Consider the following 22,988-nt stretch of genomic DNA (forward strand, 5'->3'; position numbering starts at 1 on the left):
AGACTGTTCAAGCTGGAGAGTGCTCTTTAAAGACTTTCTAACTCAATCTCCCATTTTGCTGAGTCCCAGAAAGGGAAAATAGCCTGTCCAAAATCACAGGATCATAGAGTTAGAGCCAAAAGAGAACTCAGAGGCCATCTAGTCCAACTCCCTCATTTATAGACAAGGGAACTGAGACTCAGAGTGGGTAAGTGCTTTCTTTCCTTTCCTGGGTGCTGCAGTTCCCTCTATCCTACAGTCTCTTCCTTCTGAAATTACCTCCCATTTAAACTGTGAAGATCCTGTATTTTTGTTGTTGTTATTATTCAGTTGTTTCAATCCTGTCCACCTCTTCACAATCCCATTTGGGATTTTCTTGGCAGAGAAACTGGAGTGGTTTGCCATTTCCTTTTCCAGCTCATTTTACAGATGAGGAAACTGAGGCAAATACGGTTAAGTGACTTGCCCAGAGTCACACAGCTAGTAAGTATCTGAGGCCAGATTTGATCTCAGGTCTTTCTGTCTCAAGGCTCTGTGCTCTATCCACTGCCCCACCTAGCTACCCTGTATATCTTATATATGCACAGTCATTTGCATGGTGTCTCCCCCATTAGACTGTGAGCTCCTTAAGAGGAAGGGCTGGGTTTTTTACCTTTCTTTGTATCCCTAAGACTTAGGACAGTGCCTGGAACATAGTAGATACTTTTTTAAAAATAAATGCTTGTTGACTGAATGACTTTACCTATGGTCATGCAACTAGTATCAAATATAGAATCTGAACCCATGTCTTCCTGACCCACAGTCATATATCTTGTAAGTAGTAGAGCTGGGCTTTGATCCCAGGTTCTCCAACTCTGATCTCCATTCTAATTTCCCACATCAATTCTGATAATGAGTGGCTCACTGTTCAATGGCAGTAGGAGATTGGCTTTAGACATGAAACGGAATTTATTGGTCATCTGCTCCAAAACAGAGATTGCCCAAGACTCTGAGCTGGTAGATGGAAGAATCAGGATTCAAACCCAGGTCCTCTGCAAACACTATGTCCCCTTCCCTATGTCCCATTGTTTTTTTTTTTTTAATGCTCACCAAGCATAACAACCTCGTGGTATATGCAGAAAGAACTTTCTATGGTTCCTTTACACATGGGAAAACTGAGACGCAGAAAAAATTATTTGCCCATGTTCACATACCTGCTGCTGCATGTCAGAACCAGGCTCTGAACCTAGATCTTATTCTAGGTCCAGCAAACTTACCCCTCCACCCACTGTCTCAGTCAACTGGCCAAGCTCCATTAATCACATCTCAAGAGACCAGCATTACCTTGGATACTTCAGCAACCCTGCCTTCATGGAGATAAAGCACAATCGGAATACTAGCTTACATCTACATAATCTATACAGTTTGCAAAGTGCTTTGTGTACAGCATCTCCTTCGATCCTTTATGCATGAATTGTTTTCTAGACATAATTCTCCCAACCACTACTTGTGAAATTGGTTCTTTTGTTGCTGCTGCTGTTGTTGTAAATTTCAAGTAGGGGACTTCAGTTTTATCCCTCCTAGATCTCATCTACTGGATTCAGCCTATTGTCCTTGCCTTTCAAGAGTTTTTTTAAAGATTATTCCTGTTTTGTAATCCCAGAAGTCCTTTTGCGTCTCCTGTTCCTCGTAGGCCTCAGGACAAAGAGAACACTCTCTTGTCTATCCTCTTACTTCAATGATGTACCTTCAATCAGATATGTCTATTATCAGGATCAGGAAGATGTTCAAAGCCCTTAGATCCAATCCCTTCATTTTACTGGGAAAATAAATGAGTCTCTGAGAAGCTCACCAATTTGCTCAAGTCCATTATACCATGATGTCAAATGGCTATAGGTCAAAATTTGAACAAAGAGAAGGCTCTGGGCCTGAACCACTCCATTAATTTTTTTTTTACCTGAATGCAGTCAAATTGATATGACCTAGAATGAGAGAAAAGAAAAGGAACAGGGATGGAGATGGATAGGAAGCAGAGAGAGACAGAAAGATTGCTAAATTTATATCCCTACATTACCACCTCGTCTAGCATTCTGATCATCAGGCTAAAATTAAGTGGCACAATTCAATATTCCATTCACACTTCTCATATTTATTTCTGGTAATTGGATCATGGGCAGCACAGCATGGACTTTGGCAACCTGGTTTTACATCAACGACTGGACTGGGGCACCTGTAACCCAATTGCCTGAGGGACTCTGGCCTTCTTACCCAAATCTCAGTAGACAAAGGGGGTAAGCTTGTCCCGAGGGAGTTGGCCACCAGATGAAACACTAGAATCTTTCTTGGTCCAACTGGCCAGGTCCACCTGGAGAAGTCATTGAATCACAGAATGAGACCTCCGGGGCCTGTATATGAACAAGCAAACCGTCTGCAGCATCCTCCCAAATGATGGGAAAACACTACCAAGCAAGGCAGTCCACTCTTGAAAAGTTCCCATTGTTAATAAGTTGTTGATATTTTTTGTTTTACAGTCAAATAATCCACCTCCCTCAATCTTCCATCCATCTACTGCAATTCGGTCTACCACGACAAATCGAAACCAGTCAGATCCTTCTTCCACATGACAATCTTTCAGATACTTGATGATAGGCAGCATGGGTCTCTAAGTCTTCTCTCGGTTAAATATTTCCTATTTCTTCCAATAAATTTCACATATTTTCTTCTCCCAAGGCCCCTCATCATTCTGCTTACTGTCCTCTGGATATATTCTAGTTTGTCAATGAGAGTGAGGTTTCCAGAACTGAATGTAGATGTGGGCGTATTAGAGCAGAATATGGCAGGACTATCATGTCCCTTTTTCTGGACATTATCCCTCTTTTAGAAGTAAATTTTTTAGCTCCTATGTGACATTGTTGACATTTATTGAGCTTATAGTCCACTAAACCCCCCAGATCTGCTTTCATATATGCTATCATATTGCCATTTTCCCTTCATGTTGTATTTGTGCCATTGATTTTTTGAACCTAAGTGCCTTAATAATTTACATTTATTCTATTTAATGTCACCTCCTTAGACTGAGTCAATCGTTCCAGCTTGTCAAGGGCCTTTGGATCCCGAACAGTACCTACTCATGTCTTAGAAACTCCTGGGATCTCCTGCTTCTAATCAGCACAGGCAACTACCTACCTTCTTAGCCAAGTGACCTCCCTCAAAACTATGCAGAAAGAGATTAGAGAAGAATTCCAAGAAAGTTGCCTAAGGCCAAAGAAAGCACGCTAAACTCTTACCCTTGCTATGTTAAAAACAGTTCTAAAACAAAGGGCAGGAGATTCTTAGCATGTGTCCTGGCTCCATTCTTTACCAATTCTGTGACGTTGGAAATTTACCTCACTTTTCCAATCTTCTGGTTCCTCATTTGTAAAATGAGAACCATAATATTTGTACTACCCATACACATAACGAGGCCATCAAGAAATTATAAAATACTATAAAGTGCAATTATTGTTTTTATTATCATTACCAGAAGGCCACCTGACCTATTATTCATTTTGGCAAAGTTTTTATCGTTGGTGGCTTGGAAGCTACAGTGTTGTAATAGTAATAAATCCTTCCTTCCATTTGCCCGGCATGTTGAGAGGCAGGTTCTGCATTTGGAGTCTGGAAGGCCTGGCTTCAAATCCCACCTCTGACACTCACAGCTTTCTGACAACAGGGAAATCTCCGAGCCTCAGGCAGCTCTCTCCAGAAACATCGACTAACTTAGAGACCAGCTTAACAATATGCAACCAAAGAGATCTCCTGTTCTTGATTCATGGCCCAGCAGCATGCCTTTCAAAGCCGTGTTACATCTATTTTCGCATTTCTGCTTCCAGTAATCTTAGGAGGCAGTTAGATCAGGACTCATCCCCATTATGCAAGTGAGGAAACTGAAGTACAAAGAGATTCAATGATTAAAAGATTAAACTCAATTCCACAAACATTTATTAAACAAACTTAATAAAATTTATTAAGCATTTATCAAGGAAGTGAGCTATAATGATGAAAATCGAACCCAGCTCTCCTAGCTCCCAAGTCCAGCATTCATACTGTGCTGCTTCCACATAGAAAGATAACCTTTGATCCCTAGAAGAGCCTATACATAGGATCCTAAGATGATAGATTTAAACTGAAAGGGACCTTAAAGGACATCTAGTCTAACCCTTTATTTTACAGATGGGGAAACTGAGACCCTGAGCAGTGATGACTTGCCCAAGGTAACTCAGGTGGCAGAGGGGGCAGCTTGAGCCCCAGGCTTCAGACTCCAGAACCAGAGCTCTCTCCACTAAAGCACATGAAAGATTCATAATTCAATCAGTGTGGGTGCTCCGTGCATTGACACAGACCATCTAGCAGAGACTCTTTGTGAATAGCTATCTATGACCAAAAAGAATTTAATTCTGGCCCTTATTTATTCAAACAAGGCGAGCAGCTGGTAAAGCTGAACGGGGCCTCCCGTTCTCATGCGAGTATTTCTCTATGTCCTCTTGGGTGACTGCCTGCTCTGTGTTCTCATCATTTAGCTCCAGGACAACATGACTAGGGTTCAGAACAACTGTGAAGCTAATGCCCATCTTCCTTTCAAATCTGCATCATTTTCATCCTGGGATAGTGAAATTTTGCCATGAAAGGGAGAATTCCCATATTATCTACATATATGTATGTCTGTGTGTATGTATGTACATGCCAATGTACAACAGGTAACACTAGGTACATTTGAGAAAACAGAGTTTATAGCCTTAGATCAAGCCACTGCCCCTACCTAGAATGTCCTCCACTCTCATCTCTGCCTCCCCAAATTTTACCCATTCTTTAAGGATACTTCTAGTCCCTTATCTAGTCCCTTTGCCCCACCATGAAGGGGGTTCCCCCGGCCAATTCTGACCTCTTTCCTCTTTCCTTCCTGTATAGCACTTATATGCCCACACTTTTCCTTTGTGACAGGATCGGTTGTGTTACTATTCAAAATAATCATCATAATAACTCACATTCCCCTGGTGCTTTCCAGTTTATAAAGCCCTTTACTTGCATTATCTCATTTCATGCTCACAACAACGCAGTGGGCTAAGTACTACAAGTGTCATCCTCATCTTATGAGTGAGGAAACAGACTCAGAGGTGAAGTGATCTATGGGAGATAGCACTGGGTAGTAGCAAGACCGCTGGATTTCTAGTTAGTGTGCCTGGGCAAGGCTCTTAGCTCTTCCTATCTGGCCCGGGACAAGTTACTTCTGTACTCTGGGCCTCAGTTCCTTCATCTGTAGGATGACAGACTACATGGCTTCTGGGGTATGTTCCAGTCCCAATCCTATGATTTGCCCAGGGACACACAGGCTAAGCAGTTGAATAAGGATTCATCTTTGGACTCCAAGTCCAAAGCTCTTTGTACTACATCTCAATCTATCTAAATAGAGCTATATAGCATACATCTCTCTCCGATGATAGATAGATAGATAGACAGATAGACAGATAGACTGAAAGATAGAAAGATAGACAGACAGATAGATAGATAGATAGAATATTCCAAAAGTCTTAGTGTCATTTAAGCTATTAAAGCTTAGCTCTATATGAAGATCAGTTATCACTATAATTTGTTAAATTAATGAGCATTGGATCAGAATCCAGTCTCCAGATTCCCTCTTATGTTGTCAGACATATCTATCCCACCTTCTACCGATGGCTTCCTAAATTGGGAGTCATCCTACAATGAGCCTGTAACGTAGATCAGAACTGGAGAGCATCCTCCTGGCTATCAGAAAAGAACCACTGAAGAGGCTCACCCCAGAGCCCTGGCTGTCTTCCAGTTTGGATAATGAGATTCTGTCTGGCTGAATCTTCCTGTTGTCTTCAGTCAACAACAAAGCATCCAAGGGATTGGAACAAAAGACAGAGTCTCACTTGGAACTTTTCAGCCCAGCATCTGGATAGAAGGGCCCTGTATCAGGTATGCCACTAGCCAAACCTCTAGTCAGACTCTTCATCAGACCTGCCCTGACAATCCCCCAGAAAAAAAGGTGGTTTTTCACTACGCTCTGTCTTCCTGCAGGCAAAATAATAAAATCTCAGTTAGGAGAGATCTCAGAGGAGTCACCTGGTTACTCAGTTTTTCCTTACAACAGTTCAATGATGTGAGGATTATAACTATAAATACAGCACGTTATCTGAGCAAGAAATCTCTTCTCTGCTATTTTTGGTCTGGTGCCATAACTGACCTTCTGCTGTTCACCTGAATCAACACCCTTCATAGTGTACCTGATGGTTAGACTTCCATACCCAGGGCTAGGCCCCAGGCCCTGGGGAACTCAATACACTTCTCTTTGAAGCTTCTACCCTAGGACCCAACCCAGATGATTGGTGACTAGACATGTATAGACTAGACTAGCGCACTTAGCCTACTAGAGCTAGTGGATGGCCCTAGGCATCAGACCATGCTTTAGCCTTAAATTCCATCTAGCCATTCACCTAGGCCATATCATCATGTGCTTATTCCCACTCCACTCCCCTGCTTTCCAGTCAAACCTACTGACAACTTCCCTGTACACATAGCCTTCTCAGTTAAAATTTAAACTTCTTGAGAATGAAGATTATCTCTTTTAAAAAATATTTATATCTTCTGCACTTAGCCCAGTGCCTGCCACAAGCACTTAGTCCTTTTCATTTTTAATTCATTCATTCATTGTTTTGTTTTTCCTTTCTTTGAGATTAAGTTTCATAAACTCATCCAGGCTGGAAGTATAGGCACTATTCATAGGCCTACTCTGCTGTTGATCGGCACAGAAGTTTGGACCTGCTCTGTTTCTGATCCGAGATGGTTCACTCCTCTTTTGACACCCTGGTGTCCCTCATTTCCCAGAGGCTTATCATGTCGGTGCTAGACTTAGTGCATTAGCAGGGACACCCAACGGGCATTAGCCCTATGGCTATTCACAATTCCCAAACTCAAGCAATCCATCAGCCGAATAGCAGGCATTACAGGCATGTGCCACTATGTCTGGCTATTCATTCATCTTCAAGAAAGATTCATCCAGTTGATTCTTAGAGTCCTCTGGTGAAAGGGAAACTATTACTTCCCAAAGCCATCCACCCATTCCTCCTTTGGAAAGTTCTAAACATTAAGAAGTTATTTCCTTATGTTATGCCACAATCAGCCTGGTAATTTCCACCAATTCATAGGATCATAGATTTAGAGCTAGAAGGAACCAGGTAAGAGGTCTAGTCCCTTCCCTCCATTTTACAGATGAAAAACTAAGGCCCAGTGAGTTTAAGTTACGTGCAGAGGCTCACTTAGGTATATTCCTTCTAAATCTTCCTTATGGAACCTAATGACAGAACAAAACTAATCCCTCTTCCACATGACAACCCTTTAAATGCTGGAAGATGACTATCCCGTCTCACCTATAACTTCTCTTTTCCAAACTGAACGTCCCCAGTTACTCCAACTAATCCTCTCATGGCATGATCTTCACCTTCCTGGTTATCCTCATCTTGATATGTTCTGGTTTGTCAAAGTCCTTCTGAAATGTGGCCACCAGAACTCATTACAATTCTCCAGATGTGGTCTGACCAGATGTTCTAATAAGATTCAGAATTTCAAGGAATTTAGACAAAGCCTCACACTAAGTTGGAGTTTTCAGATTTCTTCAAATTCTAGCTTATTACTTCTACAAGAGGTTTTTCCTGGTCCCATGGAGGGTAGCGCCTTTGCCACCAAATTTATCTTGTATTTATTTTGTATGTATAATGTACATAGTTTCTCTCACAGTAAGAACACAAGCTCCTTAGGGTCAGAGACTGTTTTTTGTTTTGTTTCTTGCATTTGTATCCCCATCACCTCATACTGACATGGAACTTGATTGGTGTTTAATAAATGTTTGTGATTGATTGCTGTTGATCTAATTACAAGATTTGTTGAATGCTATACAAACCACAAGACATATTCCTACATCCATGGAGGGTACAAGGAGACATGTACATTTCTGCTTCATTACCAATCACCAAATGACTCATCTTTGACTCATCTGTGGGAAATTACATTTCCCATATAACTGTTCCCACAATGTAAGCTAACCATACATACAGCAACCCTGGCATGACCCAAAGATCTAAAGCAGAGGAATCAAACATGGCCTTGTTGTATGATGCTCACAACACTCCTGAGTACTACATAGCCTGAACTAGATTAAAATGTAATTGGAAAATGTTTAACAAAATAGAGTTAAACGTAGATAATATTATATTTCAAATCTAAGTCAATATGCAGACCATCAGGGATGCTTATACATGAATTAATGCCTTTTCTCCCACCCTACCCCCATTTCTATTTGCATTTAACACCACTGAACTAGGGGGGCCTTGCAGGACCTAGATCCTTCTTTGGATAGGTGAGATAAAACTAAACCAGAGGGGACAGTAGAATTCCTTCGGAGTCATGGATATTCATCATTCACTCTAACTACCTCCATCCTTACATTCTCTCTCCTCAACCCCCACTCTGGGCAGATCAGAGAACCACAGATTATCTATCACCTTCCTTGTCTAATATGCTGTGACCCTAATGATGAAGTCAAAGACAGTTTTAGCTTACCTGGCTGCTGTTTGGGGCAGGTCTGTTCAGATTCATTTGCATCTAAATGAGGCACTTGGGCATTGAACAGATTACTTGACTATTCAACAAAAGGAGGTTTACTTAACCCTAGCAGAACAAGGATATTTAGTATCTAGAGATGTGGGTCCATTCATCTCCACATGGAAACAAATTTTGTTCAATATGGTAAGTTGTGGTGGCTTGCATGGTCTTCTGATATTTACCAAGTTGGAGGGGCACCTACCCAATGTAAATGGGACCATTTATGCCACTACATAACCAGTTAACACAGCCTAAGACCACTAAAAAACTGCATTAAAGAAGGCACAGCTTAAGCCTTACCAGACCCTTGAGCCAATCAAATCTTGGCTTTGTTGCCTTTTTGAACCAAATCCATATTGTGAGAGAAGAGGGGAACCTAGGTAGATAATGGTCCTGTCACACCCACCATATTGCATTGTGTACTCAGAAGCAGTCATTGGAGGGTGAAGGAAAGCCCCTGGTTCATATGTGCGTGACACAGCTTTCCATAGTCCTTGCCTGAGTCATAGGAAAAAATATTTATTCAAGGACATCTAGTGTCTGATAATTTACAAAGAATTTCCCCCATAAGTACCTTGTAAGGGATGTAGTACAATGATCACCACGCCCGTTTAACAGAGAAGAAAACTGATTCTCAGAGAGATGAATAGACTTCCCCAAAGTAAGTGAGATTGACTTCATTCCTGGTGAAGTTGTCCAAGTATGTAAAAGGGGAACTGTTTCTTACCAGGAACCGACATGGCTTCTTCGAAAACAGGTCATTCCAAGCTAATTTTATCTTACTGAGAGCCAGACTGGTACTTTGGATGGAATGCTGGATGCATAGCCAGGAAGACCTGGGTTCACAACCCATCTCAAATACTTATAAACTGTGTGGCCCTGGGGCAAGCCCCTAAATCTCTCTCCCCTTCAATTTCCTAATCTTTCTGGCTCCAAGGCCAGGTCCTTTACCCTCTCCACCAAGTTTCCTTTCTCTGAATGGTCATATTCAAAGAATAAGCATTCATTGGTCATTGTCAACATGGATCTACTAACTAGCATAATACCCCAGGGATCTGCCCCTGATCCTATGCTGTTCAACATTTTCTTAATGACTTGGATAAATGAAGAGATACCATGATTATCACATTTTCAGATCATATGAAGTTGTGAGGGATAGCTAATATGTTGGAAGATGGAATCAGGACCAAAATATATCTCGGTAGGCTAAAATATGAACTTAATCTAATAAACCAACGCTTAATGAACAGGAAAGCCTATGCTTGAGTTAAAAAAAATCAACTGTATAAACACAGAATATGGGGAGTTGTGGCTAGATACCAGTTTGTATGACTCGTGGACTGCAAGCTCGACACAAGTCAGTAGTCCTTTTGGTGACAAAGCTAACTCAATCTTAGATTGCGTTAAGAAAGCCAGAGTCCAGAGTGAAGGAGTCTGCTTTACTCTGCTCTGATCAAACAACATCTGCAATACAGTGTTCAATTCTAAACACTATATTTTAGGAAAGACACTATTAGGCCAGAGAGTATCCAGGGAAAGCCACCAGAAGGAGGACATGCATGGAGTACTTTTTGAAAATATGAGAACTGCTAAAAGAGTAAGTGACATTTAACCTAAAGAAGAAAAGGCTAATAATATGAGCCAAAAATAACTAGCTGAAATCCTAAATTAGCTTACCCCTCCCCTTCCTTCTTGGTCATTCTCCTTCTTGGCCTCTCCATAATAGTTGACACTCTGGACCACCCTTTCCTCCCGGAAACTCCTGCCACCTTGGATTTTTGTGATTCTGCTCTGTCATGGCTCTCTTGCCACCCGTCTGGCTGTTCCTTGTCAGCCTCCTCTGCTGGATCATCATCCATGACTCATCCTTCGTGTGGATGTACTCCAGGCCTCTGTCCTGAGCCCTTTTCTTTTCTCTCGACATTTTCACTCTTGATGATCTCATCAGCTCCCATGGATTCAGCCATCACTGCTATGCAGATAGCCTCTCCTGAAATCCATTCCTATATCAGTAACTACCTAATGAACATTTCAAATAAATGTCCCATATATACCTCATACTCAAAATCTCCAAAGAGAATTCATTATCTTTCTTCTGAAGTCTTATCTTTTCAATTCCTCTATTTCTATGGAGGGCACCACTATCCCAGTTGCCCAGTTTCACAACCTCAAAGGCAACCTCAACTCTTCACTTTTCCTCTTTTCTCCATTAGAAAGGACTGTCAATTCTAGCTCCATATCTCCCACTTCCAATCCTTTCTTTCTACTCACATGGCCAACGCACCTAGTCCTCATAACCTCTCATCACAATGTGGACCATCCCAATGGCTCCCTAATTGATCTCTCTACCCCAAGTCCTTCCCTTTTTCTAGTCTATTCTCCATCCAACTGCCAAGTTGAAATTCCTTTTCTTTCTTTCTTTCTTTTTTTTTTGGCATGATTCAATCTATAGACCCAAAGTTTGGTTTACTTTGGGTTTTTTGGCATGCAAATTGATATTCCTACAGCACAGGACTGACCCTGTCTCTTCTCTGCTCAAGACTCCTAATTGCCTCTAAGATAAAATATAAACTTGATTAGTATTTCAAGCCCTTCAGTCTTGCCCCAGCCTACCTTTCCAGACTCATTCATGCATTACTGTCCTTCATACATTCAATATTCCAACTAAATTGGCCTATTTGCTATTCCCTGCACATGACATTCCATCTCTCATTTTTGTGCCTTTGTACTCTAACCACAGCATTCCCCTCATCTACTAGTTTAGTGCTCCTGTCAAAAAGGAAATGAGGTTAGTCTGGCATGACCTGTTCTTGATGAAGCCATGCTGGCTCTTTGTAATCACCATTTCCATTTCTTACTGTTCCCCAACCACCTCCTTAATGACCTGTTCTAAAATTGTCCAAGGAACTGGAGACAAGCTCATTGGGCTATACTTTTCAGACTCTGCTCTCTTCTTGTTTCTTGAAAATTGGGACAACATTAGTCCTTCTCCAGTCTTGGAATACTTTGCCTGTTTTCCATGCTCTTTTCAAATATCACTGACCATGATTCAGCAATCATACATGCCAATTCCTTCAGAACCTAAGAATGCAATTCATCTCAGCCAAAGGACTTGAATTCATCAAGGGCACATTAGTATTTTGCTATTGTCTCCTTACCTATCTTGGGTATCAATTCTGTTAGTTGTGTGTTTTGTTTTGGTTTTTTTCTGTCACTTCCCAAGGTAACTGTCATTCTCTTATACAGAGAAAAGCGAGAGCAAATAAGAATTAAACAGCTCTTCCCTCTCTGTGTCGCTATCATCATCCAACACACTCCAAGCAAGCACCTCCTTCTTCCTTTATTCATTCCCTCCTCCCTCCTCTCCTTCCTCCCTTTCTTCCTTCTTCCTTTCTTCCTTCCCTCCCTCAATCTTCCAGCATTCAGATTCATGCATTAAAATAGAACAAAATGTGCCAGGCTCCCAAATACCAGTTCTTCAGTATCTGTCTATACCTGGTAGGGTAAAGAAAGTCTAGCAGTCAGCCTGGAGAAGGCCGGGGCACCCTTTTTAAATGGAGGTTCTGAGAGGAGCCATCTCATCAGAAGGAACACCTGCAGGGACTGAGAGTACTTCCATTGTGTGAATTTCAGACTGGACTGAGTTTCCAGGATGGACTGGTTACTGGGACATGGTGGTGAAAGTTCAAAATGTAGCCTAGGAAGGAATGAATAAGTCCCAGCAATTCCACAGAGCCCACTCTATCCAGTCGGTCCCAGACTAGGTCATGTTTCACATCCCCTTTGCTCCTGCTGCTACATCCAGAGGTGGGTAAGCACACATCACCTTTCTACTTCTTGATCTAATGATAACGATCAAAGCAACAGCATTGTTGCTTCTGCAAATTATGTGTCAATCAACTTCCCTTATGGCTCTTCTCGCCACCCCTGTGACTTCCCAGAACAAAATAGCCTTCCCTGGCTACCATATACATTGTCACACTCATTTAGAATGTGAGCTCTTTGACAACAGAGACTATCTTGCTTTTGCATTTGTACCTAGGTGCCTAGCATAGTGTCTGCCATATCTTAAATGCTTAAAAATGTGTTTCATTCATTCATTTATTTTCCAAAGCATCCAATGAATCCTCCTCATGCAGCAGCAGCTGGCAGAGCCTAGTCTGCCAGAATTAGGCATTCTATAGCCTCCTTTCCTCTGGGAGGAAACTGCTCTTTGATATGCTCATCATCTTCCATCCCTTCTCACTGTAGCTTTCACTCTTCTTCTCTTTCCCCTTCTAGTTCACAGTGTTACCACGCACAGGATGAGATCATCTGCCCCTCACATAAAGACAGCTGATGGGCATTGCTCATTCCCTTCAAAACTACAACGCACATACCTCCCCCAGGAGAATAGGTTGTATAGTTGGAAAGGACCTTAACAATTTTCTAATGCAGTGGTTCTACAACATTTTGGTCTTTGGACCCCTTTCTACTCTTATATTTTATTGAGGATCTCAGAGAGTTTCTGTTTATGTGGGTTGTATCTATCAATATTTGAAATATGAAAACTGATAAAATTTTACATTATTTATTACTTCATTTAAAATAACAACAAACCCTTTACACATTTTTATTTAAAAATAACAATATTTTCCAAAATTAAAAATGGGGAGAGGTATGACATTATTTTACATATTTTTGCAAATTGCTTTAATGTCTGGCTCACTAAAAGACAGCTGGATTTTCATATCTGTTTTTGCATTCAATTTGTTCTGGTTGAAGTAACCGAAGAAAATCCAGTCTCACATAGATATGTAGTTGGAAAGGGGATGAGTATCTTAACCAACAAACAATGTCTCAATATTATGATGAAAATCATTTTGCTGTGCATACCTTTGACCCTGCAATACCACTTCTAGGGCTATGTCCCAAAGACATCATGCAAATGGGAAAAGGCCCCTTATGTACAAAAATATTTATAGCGGCTCTTCCTGTGGTGGCAAAGAATTGGAAATCAAGGGGATGCCCATCAATTGGGGAATGGCTGAAGAAGTTGTGGTATATAAATGTAATGGAATACTATTGTGCTATAAGAAATGATGAGCAGATGGACTTCAGAATAACCTGAAAAGACATATACGAACTGATGCTGAGTGAGGGGAGAAGAACAAGGAGAACATTGTACACAATTACAGACACATTGTGTGATGACTAACTTTGATAGACTTGGCCTTTCTCAGCAATGCAAGGTTCTAAGACAACTCCAAAAGACTCATGATGGAAAAAAACTATCCACATCCAGAGAAAGAATTATGGAGTCTGAATGCAAATTGAAGCGAACTATTTGCTCTCTCTTTTTTGTTTTGTTTCTTCTTTCTCATGGTTCATTCCATTGTTTATAATTCTTCTTTACAACATAACTAACGTCAAAATACATTTAATGTGAAGGTATATGTAGAACCTATAGTGGATTGCATGCCATCTTTGGCGGGGGGAAGGAGGAAAGGGAGGGAGAGAAATTTGGAACTCAAAAGCTTGTGGAACTCAGTGTTGTAAACTAAAAATAAATAAATTAATTTAAAAGGGAAAAAATAGCAAATCATTTTGACTTCTCAGACCTCTTAAGGGGTCTGACACCCTGGCGTCCCAAGACTACACTTTGGGGACCACTAATCTAATCTAACCTCCTTATTTTGTGGAAGAGAAAGCTGAGGCCTAAAGTCACATAGCCAGAAAACAGCAAAGCAGCTTTTCAGACTCTGGTTCTCTGACTCCAAATCGAGACCTCTTTCTATTCTACTATGCTTCCTCTCTCATGAGGGATTGCTTGGACACTCTAGCCTCTCCATCAGCCTGCTCCCCATTCAAGCAACATCCATTAGTCTCCAGGTTCACAGGCATCACTAGTGAGGAAATTTTTTTTTCTTACCTCATTGCCATTTGCCTGTACCTAAAAAAAATTTTAATAAAATAAATCTTGTGGTGCTTCTGTTTTGGAAAATAGCTATTGTTGTTGGTATATTTGGAGAGGTGTGTGGGGTTTTTTTGTGCTCCTAAATGTAGACTCCCATCTGCAGGGAAATGTATACTCCAAAGTTCCCAAAGCTGTGATTTGCATTGCTTTCATCTGAGGGCCAGCCACAGACCACCAGGAGGACGCACAAAATTTGAGCACCACCCTTAGGGGCACAAACCTCAAAGCAGCCCACATCAGAGACTAGTATTGAGATTTTTTTTCAAAGTGGTGGCCTGGAAATGAAATTCTGGGCTCTTGAGTCAGAAGAAAGCCTAGAATTTCAGAGTCTGAAGAAACCTTAGAACCTAGGATGTTAGAGTTAGGAGGTGGCCTAAGAATGTGGACCATGGAATGTCTGATCTAGAAGAAACTATAGAATAAAGAAGATATGATGTTAGAGTCAAAGGAATCTTTAGTCCTTAGGGGGTTATCTAATTCAATCCTCATATTTTAACCAATGACATAATTAAGGAACTAGGAGAAGTAGTTTACTTATGATCACCCAGCTAGAACAAGACCAGGAGTAAGGAGACTGGGATTTTAGTTTAGCTAACCACATTTAATGATACTGTGGTGTGTGTTCTAGGAACTTGGAGTAGTCCAGTTTGATTGCTGCAGTGGGAGAATGGGAAGGGTGTGTAGATGATATGTAAGGTGGCAGACAGACAGCTCAATCAAAAGTGAACTGTGCATCTGGACCTCCCTACTGCTAGGACATGACAATTGATTGAATAGGGCCAGAGGTGGGGGAGAAGGAACAGTCAAGAATGACTCCAAGGTCACAAACCTGAAACACTAGAAGGACTCATTGGACACATCAGAAATATGGAAGTTTGAAGGACAGGTCAGGCTTCTTAGAGAAGATGATAATTTTCATGTGGGATGGATTGCCTTTGAGATGCTGACATACATCCATTTGGTCTAAGAACCCCTGAGGCAGGACTTGCTCCAGGAGGGTGATTGATTCTGTCTTCTCTCTGGATCATTAGGAGCCATATAGATCTTAGGCATCTCACAGCTGCTGTAAGTAAAGTCCGCGACAGGCTGCTATCGATGGTTGCAAAGACTATCCGGGCTTTGTCCTACTGTGGCTTTTCTCTTAGGGCTTGGAAGATTTCCATGCTCCCCCCAACCACTATCCAAATATAAGGGGATGAAAATTTAATCAGTGTCTCCACTGTATTCTTCCACCTTGGCTCCCTGTCCTCTGTCTCTGCACATATCCAAAGCTCAGTCTGTCTAAGGTCCTTCCTGCCATTGCCACTGAACTTCAAGCTGAGGATTTCCAGTTTCTTTTGTGTAGGACATTTTCAAATAAAATGTCACCCAGTGCATGCAATTAACAACATTCAAGTTACAAGGTCTCTGTAGGCAGGAGAATGGGTTACTTGGGAGCTTAGCTCAGGGAAGTTAGAAAGAGGAATAGAAAAGCAGGGAGAGGGAAGAGGAGAGAAAGAAAAAGGAGAGATGGAAGGAAGGAAGGAGAGAAGGAAGGATGGAGGGAAGGAAGGAAGGATGGAAGAAATAAAGAAAGGGAGAAAGAAAAAAGAAAGAAAGAGAGAAAGAAAAGAAGGAAGAAAGACAGGAAGGAAGGAACGAAGGAAGGAAGGAAGGAAGGAAGAAAGAAAGGAAGGAAGGAAGGAAGGAAGAAAGAAACTAGGAAGGAAGGAAGAAGGAAAGGAAGAAAGAAGGAAGGAAAAAAGAAAGAAGGAGAGAAGGAGGGAGAGAAGGAGGAAGGCAGGAAGGCAGAAAGGCAGGAAGGCAGGAAGGAAGGAAGAAAGGCAGGAAGGAAGGAAGGAAGGAAGGAAGGAAGGAAGGAAGGAAGGAAGAAAGAAAAAAAGAAAGAAGGAAGGAAGGAAAAAAAGAAGGAGAGAAGGAGGAAAGCAGGAAGGCAGAAAGGAAAGAAGCAAGCAAGCAAGAAAGGAAGGAAGGAAGGAAGGAGGGAGGGAGGGAAGAAAGGAAGGAGGGAGGAAGGGAGAATACAAGGGGCATACAATCTATTGAAGAGATATAAAACTTAAGTGAGACATACCTCACACCCTCACGTTCATACATAAATATAGAAAACCACAGTACAATATTTCCCAGGAAAATATGTCAGGGGAGATATAAAACAAAGTGGTATGACCTTAGATCTGAGGACAATAACTGCTCCCCACGGGAAGGAGCTGCATCTCTGTAACTTCCACCCATTATTCTCGCTGAAAAGTCACTACTACCAAGAGATAGAGAATTAGATTTAGAGTCAGCAGGATTTTAATCCAAGCTCCACCACTAACCCCCTGTGCAAACTTGGGAAAGTGCCTCAGTTTCCTCAGTTGTAAAATGGGGATAATAATAGGACCTATCTCATAGGGTTATTGTGAGGATCAAACGAGAAAACATTCCTAAAAGTGCTTAGCACATAGTGGGTACTATACAAATGCTAGCTAGTAGTAGTAGCAGTACTAGTAGCAGCAGTTATTATTCTTATCATTATTACTGGAGCTTGCATCGTTACAATGATAATAGCATCTACCCCACGGGATTGTTGTGAGGATCAAATGAGAGAATATTTGTAAAAAGTGCTTAGCACAGTGCCTGGCACATAGCAGGTGCTATACAGATGTTTGCTATAAAGAGGCTTCTTCTTTCTATTCCCCAGTTGCCTCCTCTCTACAACGAGGACATTGGATGAGATATTCTTTAAGTTCTCTTCCAGCCCCAAATCTTATGCACCTGTTCTTCTTGTCCATCCTAGGATGGCTCTATTACCTTCTCCTCCCTCCCCCTCATTCCTCCCCTTTCTCAACAGACTTCATTTAATCACTTTCACTCCCAGTCATTATGGGTTTATTTTTTTGAGAACACAGGGCAATCCAACATGTCTTTGTTGTTATGCCCCAAACTTAGCTTATTTACAAAAAGGGGTGGGAAGGGGGACAATAGGGAGTATCCTATCCCCCAACCAATAAAAAGAAATTCCGACCCCAGCTTTGCACTCTGCATGATGTTACTCCAACATGGCCTTTGCATTAAAGATTTCTGCCAGTCTAATTTTACCCTTCTCCATAGTGTCTAGGAATTGAATAGCGGAAGGCAAAGGACCTACTTGAGTGGGCTAAGGAGTTCTACAAGTCCTACATGCTCTAAAGCCTAGGGCTCAGTTGACCCAACTATATAGGGGATTGTAAAGTTCTGATCCTTATAAAATACATGGCCCCCATTCAAGACATACGTGCTACCAGATCTAGGCCTTGTGGTTCTCTTTTATTCTAGCCTTTGAAAGAAAAGATGCTTTATTGTCTCCAGGAATTTCCTTACCTGAACACAGTCCAGGATCCAGTCTTCTGCAAAGATATCATCAGAAACACATTTCTGGGACTGATCAAACATCAAGTGTAGGTGAGGGGAGGAAATTAGTCTCATTGGACTGAAAATGTTTAGCCATAGGGCAGGAGGCAGGAGCTACCATTGTGAATTCTTTAGGGGTTGAACAATGGAATGATGCATTATGAGAGGTAAGTTAACTGGTTCAAATGAAAAGCAGACCCAGGAGGAATCTTCACCCAAGAATGAAATTGTACATAAATCTAACCCTAGCTGAAGTTCAACAAGGTTCATTTTGCTTTTTTTTTTTCCTGCTTTCAGTTTCTATATATTGGCACCACCCCAGCACAGCCAGGACTTAGCAGAGCCAGGTTCAGTAAAAGATATTTAAAATAGTCTCCTGCTTTGGAGACTTTGAACTCACTCTTTTCTACACAAAAGATATCCTGGGTGGGGAAAATTTTTCTTCCAGGAAGCCAGACACACCAATACACTGTTGGTGGAGCTGAGAATTGGTCCAATCATTCTGGAAAACAATTTGCAATTATGTAAGAAAAGTAACAAAACTATTCACAATCCTTTCCTCTAACAATGCCACCTCTGGGCATATACCCCAAAGGAGATCAGTGACACAAAGAAAGGCCCCATACATACTCAAATAGTCACAGAAGCAGTATTTATCATGGGGGTAAAAACAAAACCTTAGAAACAAATTATTTGCGCAATAGACTGATGAATGAATTGTGGTAGATAATTGTAATGGAATACGACTTCATGGTACAGAATGACAGTGATAAAGAATTCCGAGAATCATGGAAAGACATACGAACTGCTTCAGAAGTAAGAAAGCAGAAATAAAAATATTGTGAATGATGGTTAGAGTAATATAAATGAAGACATGAAAAGGTAGCAGAATTCAGGCTAAAAACAACAGTCAGAAATACTTTCAGATGACTGAGGTTAAAACACAATTCCTGTCTGTTAAGAAGTATCCAACTAGAAAAAGGGAAAGTTACTTGAGCTGTCCATTGTTATCCCCAAGGCCCAGTAGAAAAAGAGCTGGATTTAGAATCTCTGGGTCTGGGTTCAAGTTCTGCCTGTGACCTTGAATAAGTCATTCAACCTCTCTGGGCCTCACTTTCTCCATCTATAAAATGAGGGAATTGGGCCAGATGATCTCTAAGGTCCCTTCTAGTTCTTAATCTGTGCTCTTATAACAGTTTTAATTATTGGAAGGAAGAAGTTCGGATGTACAAAAGGAAGGGTTAGACATAACTGATGTGGCAAAACAAAATGCCTCAATTAAAAAAACATTATGTAAAGACAGCTGATTTTTTCAGGAAAGAGACAAATTCCGTCGTATCTTTGCTGGCAAAGGATCACAGAAGCTTAAACATTAAGAGCTGGAAGGGGCCTTAGAAGTCTTTTCGTCCAATCTCTCAGCCAAGGCAGGATGCCCATCTGTAGTTTCCCTGACCTGTAGTCAAGCCTCTTCTTGGGCAATGAGATTGATACGGAGCTCACTTTCTCAAGAGGCAGCGTCTTTCATCATTGGACAGCTCAATTTGCTAGAATGTTCTATCTTTAAGTGAGTCAGAGTCTGCTGCATTTTAACTTCCAATCACTAGCCCTGGATCTGACTTCAAGAGCAGCAGAGAGCAAACGTCCTTCTGCTTCCACATGGTGTCTTTTCAAACACCTGTAGCTACCTTCACCAGACCCAATACTCAGCCTAATTCAACTGTCCTTCACAACGCATGGCTCTGAGTTCTTTCACCCTGCTCATGCTCCTCCAGATAGGTTCAAATTTGCCAATTTCCCTCTGAAAATGTAACATTCAGAATTTTAAAAGGCAATTAATTCCCTGTAGTCTTGATTTATCAATAGAACACAGAATTTTCCAAGCTATGTTTTAAGGAAACGTAGGCTTCTACAATGGATCTTTTAGAAATTGTTTGGAGAAAAGAGTCATGGCAGCCATGCCTGTTCCATCTCAATTTCACAGCAAACAGGCCTCCCACCCAGAAGGTTCCACAACTTCTAATTCCTGATTTAGAAGAGCTTTGTCTTTATACTTGTAGAGTACTTCACATAGCTTGGAATTATGGGAAAACCCCTTAGAATAAGGAAACTTTGGTTCAAGTCTTACATTTGCTAGCTTTGTGACAGACCACGGGCAAGGCAATTAAACTCTTAGAACCTCAGCTTCTTCATCTCTAAAATAGGAATGAGAATAACTTATTCTGCTTATCTGAAAAGGAGTATTGTGAAGAAAGTACTTTGTGTACCTTATTATGCCAGAGAAATTCCTATTATTAGTGTTATCTGTTACTTTCCAAAGGAATTTCACAATTCTTATGTCTTGTGAACTCCATTACAACCCAGTATGGTAGGTAGGGTAGGTATTAGAGCAGGTTCCCCACCCTTGTATCAGAGTCTCACTTTATAGAGAAGGCTGAGACTCAGAGGAACAAAGGGACAACTTTGGTCATTACAATGAATTAGTGGCAGAGTGAAGTCTAGAACCCAGGCCACCTGAGTCCTAGTTCCAGCTTCTCTCTAGTATAATACATTATCATTCCAGAAGAGACATTCTATTTCACATTTTTCTAATGCATTTACCAAGTGATATTGTGTACTACAGCTTTCTGTGCTTGTGACTTATTGACAATACGGGGCTAAGTAAATGCAGGCAGGCAAGGACTGCCTAAACTTTATATCTCCCCCAGCAGCAGGACAATACTCTTCATAGAGTAGGCATAAATATTTGAGGAAGGAAGAAAGGAAAAAAGGAAGGAAGGAAGGAAAGTAGGGAGGGAAGAAGGAAGGAAGGAAGAAAGGAAGGAAGGAAAGTAGGGAGGGAGGAAGGAAGGGAGGGAGGGAGAAGGAAGGAAGGAAGGAAGGAAATAGGAAGGGAAGAAGGAAAGAAGGGAGGGAGGGAGGAAGAAGGAAAGAAGGAAGGGAGAGAGGGAGGGAGGAAGAAGGAAGGAAGGGAAGGAAGGAGGGAGGGAGGAAAAAGGAAGGAAGGGAGGCAAGAAGGAAGGAAGGCAAGGAGGGAGGGAGGAAGGAATGGATAAATTCCTCCAAGCCTTAAATGATATGCTGGAAAGATCAGTCCAAAAAGAAAAAAACAACCCTCCAACAAACACCAATTTAGTTTTAATTATTGGGGTATTCTGGATGAAAACAGCAAATTTGGGGGATCCAGAATTATCCAGATAATTGCCCTAACTCTTCTCTTCATTCTACATGTGTAGACACAGCCTAATTGCCCAAGGAGCTGCTGGGGAAGGGCAAAGGACAGGGAGGGGGAGCAGGTGTTGCTCAGGCAGGCGGTCCCAGCTGACCTATTTCACTGTCTGTCTCACACGTCTATTCTGAGCAAGAGTGAGCTGACACATCCCCACTCAGCCAGGGCCCCTCCGGCCCGAGCACTGCAGTGGCTATTACATAGCAAGGCAGGAACTAGTGCTGAAAGCGTCATTTAAAAATAAAATAAGACAGGGGAACTCATTTATGCTGAGACCATGCGATTCTCCCAAGCTGCCTGCAGGACAGAACAATAAAAAATTTATCCTTAATAGCATTTTACTGAATTTTGCCACAGGAGACATTTTTTCTCCCCACAGTTGTTAGGAATGATTCTCATCTCCCTTACATCCCATGCTCCCTGTGGTCCTTACGGTCCCCAGCTGCCCCAGCCTCCCACCCTCCTTCCCATCTCCTCTCCAGAGATGTCCAATTTTATCTTCTTTCTCTCCTTGCTGTTTAGGAGCTAAGGAGTATGGCTAATGATAGGTATGAAATGATTAAGAATAGATAGGTAAGCATGTATTTACCTCTCTCTCCCACACTGCCCCTCCCTCTCAACATGTAAAAATGCTTGAGTAAAGGAGAGAAAGGGGAGAGGGACAACAAAGAACTGGTGCTGTCTTTAAGTTTGGCATGTTATCCTAGCTTTGGGGTCCTAGAAAGATCACTGAACTGGGAGTCAGGAGTCCTGGGTCCTGTTCTTTACTCTTACTGTGTGGCCTTGGGAGAGTAACTTGACTTCCCCTGGCCTTGCTTTCCTCACCTATAAAATGAAGGTGTTAGATTAGGCCTCTGTGGTCTCTCCCAGCTCTAGAACCATGATCCTTTGATCCTATTTGCTATATGACCACAAGCAAGTCATTTAATCTTTCTAAATGTCAGTTTCTTTATCTATTAAATGTGGTAGAGTGTAGAAAGCACTGGACTTAGAGTTAGGAGAGCTGGGTTGAAATTCTAATTTCCTGCTTATTAACTGAGTAATCTTAAGTTATTCAGTGTCTCTTAGCCTCTGTATCCTCACCTATAAAAGAATACTCTGCTGTCTCATAGGGATGTTGTGAGAAAAGTGGTTCCGAAAATTTAAGAGTACCATAGAAATATGATTCCTTATCTCACACTGCTGTCTGGAGACAGCCTATGGAAGCAGATGTAGAATGATCTCTGAGTAGGATGGCAAGATTTAGAGCTAGAAGGAGCCTTGGAGAATCACAAGAGGCAAGCACCCAAGACCGGCCCCCTACTTGATGTAATTTCAGGGACACCCAATAGGATGCCCTCCCTCAAAAATCTCTCTCCCACTGCCAGCCACAGTCCCTGAAATTCTTCCATTAGAAATTAATTCCCTTGGATAAAGCAATATTCTCACTTTATACTCTCTTAGGGGGCTAAACTCAAGCAATTATCAGTCACTATCATACTTGTGTGACTCAGTCTACCAAGTGTGTTTTGCTGGTATAGGTAGCTAAGAACAAGACACTAACAGAAAGAGATTTAAAACAAAAGGGACTGGGGGAAAGGCAGAGTATAGGACAACGGATTTTTGTGATCTGACTTGCACAAACAATCTCTCCATTAGGGCATCTGACTGAAATGTTCATGAAATCTAAGGTCCAAGGAAAGTTCTTGAAGTTCCCTGCAAATACCACCAGTGTGGTCAGTCACAATAGCACCCTGGATGTATGAACACTCCAACTCTGGATTCTGTGACCTCATGGCATTGTGTCTTGTGGCTCACACTTCAGTACGGGAT

Source organism: Trichosurus vulpecula, chromosome 3 (genome assembly GCF_011100635.1).
Source record: "Trichosurus vulpecula isolate mTriVul1 chromosome 3, mTriVul1.pri, whole genome shotgun sequence".
NCBI lineage: Eukaryota > Metazoa > Chordata > Mammalia > Diprotodontia > Phalangeridae > Trichosurus > Trichosurus vulpecula.